The sequence below is a fragment of the Brienomyrus brachyistius genome, unplaced genomic scaffold (genome assembly GCF_023856365.1).
Source record: "Brienomyrus brachyistius isolate T26 unplaced genomic scaffold, BBRACH_0.4 scaffold508, whole genome shotgun sequence".
Taxonomy (NCBI): Eukaryota; Metazoa; Chordata; class Actinopteri; order Osteoglossiformes; family Mormyridae; genus Brienomyrus; species Brienomyrus brachyistius.
In genome coordinates, this window is record NW_026042783.1 from 55,631 (window position 1) to 62,883 (window position 7,253).

The following is a 7,253-nucleotide window of genomic DNA, read 5'->3' on the forward strand; positions in this document are numbered from 1 at the left end:
ACGGTCGCTGCAAATACTAGGATGATTTTAGCAGAGGTTCTGAAATGGCGAAGATGACACACTTTCAGAGTGAAAAGGATTATAAAGGTTAAAAAGCAGAGATTTCACCTTTTTGCCAGGAGAACCAGCAACATGTCACAGTGACACTGAGGAGTCACTATAAACCCAAAACCCTGGATAGAGGGACTGAGTGAATGAGGAGGTGAATCTGTGCAGGGGGGTCAGTCCATCAGAGAAGACTCTGTAGAAGGACAGAGCACCAGCCCCCCAGTCCAGATACACTCCTACTCTGCGGGAGCCTGAGGGCCGTATGGGTATGAGAGTCTCTTTATTATTGTGCCAGACAGAGTAACTGTCAGTATAACAGCACAGAATCCATGACTTGTCATTGTATCCAAGGAGACAGTCCCTCCCTCCTTTCCTCCTGATCCCTTTATAAGTCACTCCTATCCAGGCTTCATATCCATCCCACTCAGCCTCCCAGTAACAGCGGCCAGTCAGACTCTCTCTGCACAGAACTTGGGGGCGGCTGTCAAATCTCTCTGGATGATCAGGATATGGCTGCCGCTCTGCCCCCTCTGTCACCTTCCTGTTCCCCCCTGACAGAGACAGGCGTCTGTTTGCTGTGTTGGGGTCCAGCGTCAGCTGGCAGGAGTCTGTAGGCAGGAGGAAGAATTATTAATCCCATCAGGCCGCCTGTACTTTATGTTTCTGTACGATATAAAAACAGCACAGCTTCCCCTAACGAAGCGGGAACTGAAGCTTATGAAACAGCTCAGGAAATGTCGGAGGGAAGCGAGCTAAACTAACAGCTTAATTAGTGAAATTACGGGGAAGTAAAATTACAAAGCAGCGATATTCATCAGACATATTCATCACAAGCATATTTACCACAAAACGGCACCAGAGATCAATACTAAAGTCAGTGTCTTTCCTTCTAACTGCTAATTCCGGCGAGTGCGGCATGAAAATGGCCATCAATAACAGAATATTTAAGTAATATTATTACATATTTAAAGTGACATTTAATAAAAGTTTGGACCTGGATTCTGATACAAAAGCTGTTTCCGGCGCCGGAGTTGCGCTCCATGAGGATTCAGTATTTACAGCGATTGCTAAAGATGGTCTTTAGTCACAGCAAAGCCGGTCTGAATGCATTTCAAATGCATCGGCTTATTTCCATGAAGCATATGTCATACTGTATCTACTGATCCGGGAGAAACGCTGCAGTGTGGAGCGGGGCGGAATAGGTGCCGCGCAAAGCCGGCAAACTAATGATAATACCGTCTACAAACCATCAAAAAAAGCGGATTAAACTACACAGTGAGACGTGCATCACGAAAAACAGAAAGGTTCTCATTACCTCATTAAACAGAAAAATATTGCTCAGAAAAACGGGATTATTATTTTATTAATTCGAAAAAACAGACTTGATTTTTTTCCCAGATGAATGCAATACGCTTCCATAGCGAACCGCTTACCACGCGCGTGACTCTAGATACGGCGCCGCTACCGCGAGGCGTGAGCCCCGCATCTCGCGCACGCGGCCGCTCTAATCTGTTAACATGGGCGCCGAAATGAAATTTGATATTTTCCGCCGCACATGATGCACATCCAGTGTGTCCTGGGCGCTAATTTCTTTTAGCACCGTGGATCAGGAGAACTTTTTAATATTCATGAGTGAAGCCCTACACGATTGGCTGGCTGATTAATATTTATGAGAGGGGCACTACCTCATTGGCCAGTTAACATCGACTTGTGCTGCCTGTTTCTTCTACCTAAAGCAGGGGTGTCCAAATCCAGTCCTGGGGGGCCGGTGCCCTGTGTAGCTCAGCTCTTTCCCTGTTCCACCATAAATAATTCAGCACAAGGAGATGAATCAGGTGTGTTAAATGAGGGGAAACCCAAAAATGTGCAGGACTCTGGCCCTCCAGGACTGGATTTGGGCTCCCCTGGTTTAAGGCATTCAGTGACCAATCAGTAATATTCTCTCATGAATATTAATGAGTGTTACAGAACCACCCTGTAAAAATGCAAATTCACATTTCGCACATTTGCACGGAAAAGATGGCGGCAGGTGCAGTATTTATCAGAACAGTTTTGGTCACGTTGGAAAAAGGAGTATCTGTCTAACATCGCAACAAGACAGAAATGGCACTCTCCAAGGAGAAACTTGAAGGTTGGAGATGTTGTGATGGAGAAAATGGATGACTTGCCACGCAATGAATGGAGATTAGCACGTGTAATGGACACAACAACTGACAAAGATGGACTTGTAAGAAAGGTAAAGCTTCGTTTTGGAGAAAGGAAGATGGACAAAGGACAATGTTACAGTAAACCTTCTGTAGTGGAACGCCCAGTGCAGAAACTGGTTTTGCTATTGGAGACTGTTTAATTACATTCTGAAGTTTAAGGTTTATTCTGTCATGTAAACTGTGTTTTCATACAATGTAATGTTTACAGGTCAACGGTTACAGGTCATTTCTTCATTAGGAAATCATTATCACTCCGTTTGGTTCCCATTTGAGCTCTAATGATTTGGTGGGAGTTTAAATGACCGTATTAATATTTCGTTTATTCCATTTATTAGTTACAAATGTTATTCCTTGTTTAACTGTATAAGACGAGTGATGCCTTTTATTGTGAAAGAACGGCTTTTATTTTGAAGGAACATAGAACAACAAGCTGCCGTAAACCAGTGTTGCAAACCGCACAGTAGCGGGAAAACTTCATGGAAGTCGAAGCAAGGTGTGTTCCGTGAAAAAGGAATAGTTATATTACGATTCTTTTTTGGTTAATTTCTTAAATACCAGTGATGGTTTTAGCTCCTGGTTGATGAGGAACAAGGTGGGTTTTGAAGGTTGATTTGTAAATGTATATATGTTTAATATTTCTGTTGTAAGGTGTTTTGCCGAGTAAAATGGACTACGTTTTTGCTCACTACAAGGTGCTAAAGAGCACGGATAAATTAAGCGTGTTAAAGGGTTATAATTTACAAGCTGCTTTGTTTTATTTGTCATGTAAGGTCACGGACAATTTGATAATGATTTACTTTAGTTTATTTCGTGATTCAAAGGTGTTTAAAAGCAAGTGTGACGGTGCGTCACGACGTAACGTGGCTGCGTATAGCAGGGCAGTGGAGTTGGCGGGAGAGAGAGGGGGAAAGGAGGTTTTTTTTTGGTTCGTTCGGGTGATGTAGAGTAAGTAGGGAGAATTCCTTAATGTAGTCACACAGGACCAGATTAGTCTGAAGGCAGGTTCGAGCCACGTTGGTGCTCCGGAGAAGGGAAATTGCTGTGTGTTACCAGAACGACAGAGGAGAGCTGCTCCCGGTGCCGCGCAGTGGGAACCGGAGCTTGGAGGAATCGCGGTAGCTTCCCTGCTATACAGAGACGACTCATCAGCTCCAGTACCAAGGACGACGCAGGTGATATTTAATAAAGTTTATTTCGGCGAATGTACATCAGGGTGATCAGCAACTTGGCCAAGAAGTAGAAGACTTCTGCTAACGTGACGGACACTAAGCGGAGTTTTAAAAGATCGCTGCTGCACACCCCATTTTCTGCGCACGCTACCACCTGGCAGGGCAGGCCCGCTATGTTCTAACTGCATGCCCGGATGCCTGATTTCTCTGGCGGTCATTTTTGGAAGTAAATGTACTGAACAGACTTTCGCATGGGAGTGTTGATGTTATCGGACGGATTATTACAATGTGCCGGTGGTATAAAGTGCTAAATGAATAAGGTTCATTTCTGTTATGAGGTTGTTGTGCATGTTTAATATGAATGTGTCCTGTTGTAAGGTTACTACGAACGTGTTATATGAAGGGTAAAAAATATCCCGTCGGAGGTAAACGGGAGTTCTTGCTTGAAGCCTCCACCGTTAGACACTGAGCGCTCAGTAGGGTGACTGGGGCTGGGGTTTCATTAATAGAGGGGAGTCAGGTGGTTGGTGAAACTCAATTTGGTAATTGCAGTCCTTTGTTTTATGTGAGCTTTGGTTCTTTCCATCTAATAATTTAGTAATCTTACAGAGAATAAACTGCCTATGTGTTCAATTTACCCTATCCTGGTGTACAGTGGTTACCCTGCTTCTATTATTTAGGCTCTCTCCGGAGTAGGGGCGTCTCACCTGCTACTGCTGGGTACTTCGGTCGGGGGGTGGGGGTACGGTGTGGGTACTTAAACATCACGCTATCCCCAACAGTACTACACTCCAGGTTGGCACCGTGACGCTGATAGGGAAGTGCTGGAGCCTTAGCCGATCTGCTCACGTAGTGCATGTAGCAGACTAGGGAGGCGATTGGTGAGGGTACAGGGACCTACATCCTGCTGTACCTTCTCCGTTTGGAGGATTGGGCAGCCTAGACCTCTACTACGCAGGCTGTGGCCCAGTCTGTTACACGTTGTTAAAATGGTTTAATTGAATATAATTCAATGATATGGGGGGGAGAGAAAGGCCAGCTCCATTGACACTACTTTATGGTCCGAGATACCAAGATCATATACCTGTAGATTACTGATGGGGGCGAAGTTTGAAATGACCAAGTCAAGTGTGTGACCCCTGGAATGTGTGGGGACATCAACATGTTGTTGTAGGTTGAGGGAATCTAGCAGCTCCAGGAAATCAGCAGTGAGATAACCGGAAGTGGTCTTTACTCTACTCAACTCTGATCTGAGGATCTTTGTTTCTAGTGTCGACGACATTCCTAGGCTGTGAGATGCCGACTTCCTGTTTTGATGCTAATATGCTAGCATGATTGTAGTCTCCACAAGCAGATCAGAAGATTGGACACAGCCAAGCCTCTCAGCTCAGGCACCTCAAGCCCCAGGGCACTGTGGGAGCTGAGGTGGACTTACCAGGCAGACAGACTCGGGTGGTGACAGGGGGCTGGGGGGCTGCAGGGGACCTCCTGGGGAGAAAGGACAGATGAGCACCTTCAGTGTGATAGCAGTGAGACCAAACAGCCCAGATTCCCTAACAGTGACTCCCCCAGTCTAGAGGGCCTCAGATGTTCTCAGAGATCAAGGCAGACTCGTGAGGCTGGTAAAAGTGCTCTTTCAGCAGACCCCAGAGGCTAATGGGACTGCAGTACATCACCACTCGCTTGGGTGCTCCTAGAGCCAAAAGTACTAACTTACTTTCAGGATTTTCTACAACACATGAAGATCCAGCATCTTATACGGCGCATTAATCACCCCTTACTTTACTTTCTCATTTTAATAGAGAATGAAATCCTGATTCCTGGTCCTGGAGATGAAGTGTGTGTATAATGAAGCAAGCATGCGCCAAGGACAAACTGAACTGTGTCCAACAATTACAGACTTTTCCCTTTGAACCCAGACTGTTCTGAATGAAGGACTTTAAGCAAAGTTTGCTTATACGGGCCAGTCGATATAATTCTTGACACTGACCCAGTTTTTAGAATTTTCAGCTTCACTGCTTATGTGGTGTGTGAGAGAGGAGCTTAAAACCACATCAGACCAAATGTCATTTTAGATTCATGACACTGGGTCTAATACTACACGCTGTTTCACTTCTGTAAGTTACGTTAATGCATAAGAAAGTGCTTTCGACCAATGTACCGGAATCACATTTTTTATTGGAAAATAATGGAACGTGTGCATATTCGTGCTTTTGCAAAAAGCAAAACGAAGAATGAAGTACAAGAATGGAGGTGGGTGAAATTCACCATGTGCTTTGAGGTGAAAACACGCCTGCCCCCTAGTGGTCAACAAGCGGCATCGCAAACATAATGGTGAAGTCCAAAATATTCAGACTCTGACACATAATAAAATTGTTTAGTCTGGAGCTTACAACAAAACGGAGAATATCATTTACAGTTAAACCAATATTATTTCAGAGTGATGAGCCACGTACTTGCTGGAGCCACACTGCACATTGGTCAGCACGGTGAAGTTGTTCCTCACGCTACGAAGGCTCGCAAGCACCTACGTGAGAAAAACACAGAACATCAAGACTCCTAAAAAATAAACACTGCAAAGGCCAACCTTCATAAATTCATATTCTTTGCCCCAATGTCATATTTACCTGAGCAAAGGGTGTTACAATCAGGTCATCCCCATGTCTGCGAATGAAATAAATTCATAAAATTCATGAAATAAATTTCCATTACACAGAAGCAATATTAAACTGACAGTATTGTTCAGCCAGTCAGCCAAACAGAAACAGCACCTAGATATGATTCTATGTATATAAGCATAAGGTACACCCTGATGGTATCACCGCAGGTCACAAACACGCAAACAGTTAGCGATTTAGAGATTCCAATCCGCCTAATCGCATGCGTTTGAGCTCCAGAATGAAACCCAGATGGCAGAGGGGAGAACATGCAAACTCCACACACGCAGAGCACAACCCACAGCCCTGGAGGTGCGAGGCTACAGTGTTACCCAGAAACATAGAATAAAACAATGGAACATCGAACGAAACAATGAATGGACAACAAAGACAGGTTAAAACAATGAATAAAGTCTCTCGGGATTCCTCTGTTCTAGCCGAATTATTCTGACCGTTCTGAGTGACGGAGTAACTTAAGTAGCTAGTATGTGATTCCCACAAAGACACATTATCCTTCACTTTGTCTCCATACCGATAACACAGAGTGATAATATACAGATGAAGTTTCCATCAAAGTGTTTAAAGTCTATGAACTACTGTTCCAGGACCTCAGAGAATGGGCCACTCCAAGACAAAAAGCAAAGATACGCAAATGATTGATCATGAAAAAGGTTATGTAGAAACACAACAAGATGTCAGACTGGGTGGCAAGTGGGTTAACCGGCTAGGAAGAGTCTGAAGAGCTTCTGAATTTGGGAAGCGAGCACACGGTAAACAATTTTTTCTAGGTGTGGCTCATCACCCTCCGGCGAATATTCACTAACAGCCACCATTTCTACTAGAGTGGGGTCCGGGAGAGAAATGGACGAGAGGGCAGAGGCTGAACGATCGAGGTAGGGTTTAAACATGTTTATGTGACAAACCCTGGACTTCCTCCTATGATCTGGGGTTTCTATCACATAGTTGGCAGCGCTCAGCTTAGAGTGGATGACATAGGGATCTTAAAACCGAGCACAAAGGAAGGAACTGGACAAAGGGAAGGACTGCTCTGTAGCAGCTTTATCGAACTGTGCCTTCATTTTTACTTGCAAGGTACCAAGGGACGTCCTAGCTAAGGGTCTAACAGCAGACAATCACTGCTCCTGAAGCACTTTGAGGGGACCTCGAACCAA

At 44.6% G+C, this 7,253-nt stretch overlaps 1 long non-coding RNA gene across 1 annotated transcript; it reads right to left on the reverse strand.

Moving 5' to 3' along the window:
* Window positions 1–4,875: 4,875 nt before the first annotated feature.
* On the reverse strand, window positions 4,876–6,090 carry LOC125729143 (uncharacterized). Its single transcript, XR_007389622.1, has 3 exons — window positions 6,052–6,090; window positions 5,881–5,951; window positions 4,876–4,912 (listed from the first exon to the last, which is right to left on the reverse strand). It is a non-coding gene; the product is annotated as an uncharacterized LOC125729143 (long non-coding RNA).
* Between the last annotated feature and the right edge of the window lie 1,163 nt (window positions 6,091–7,253).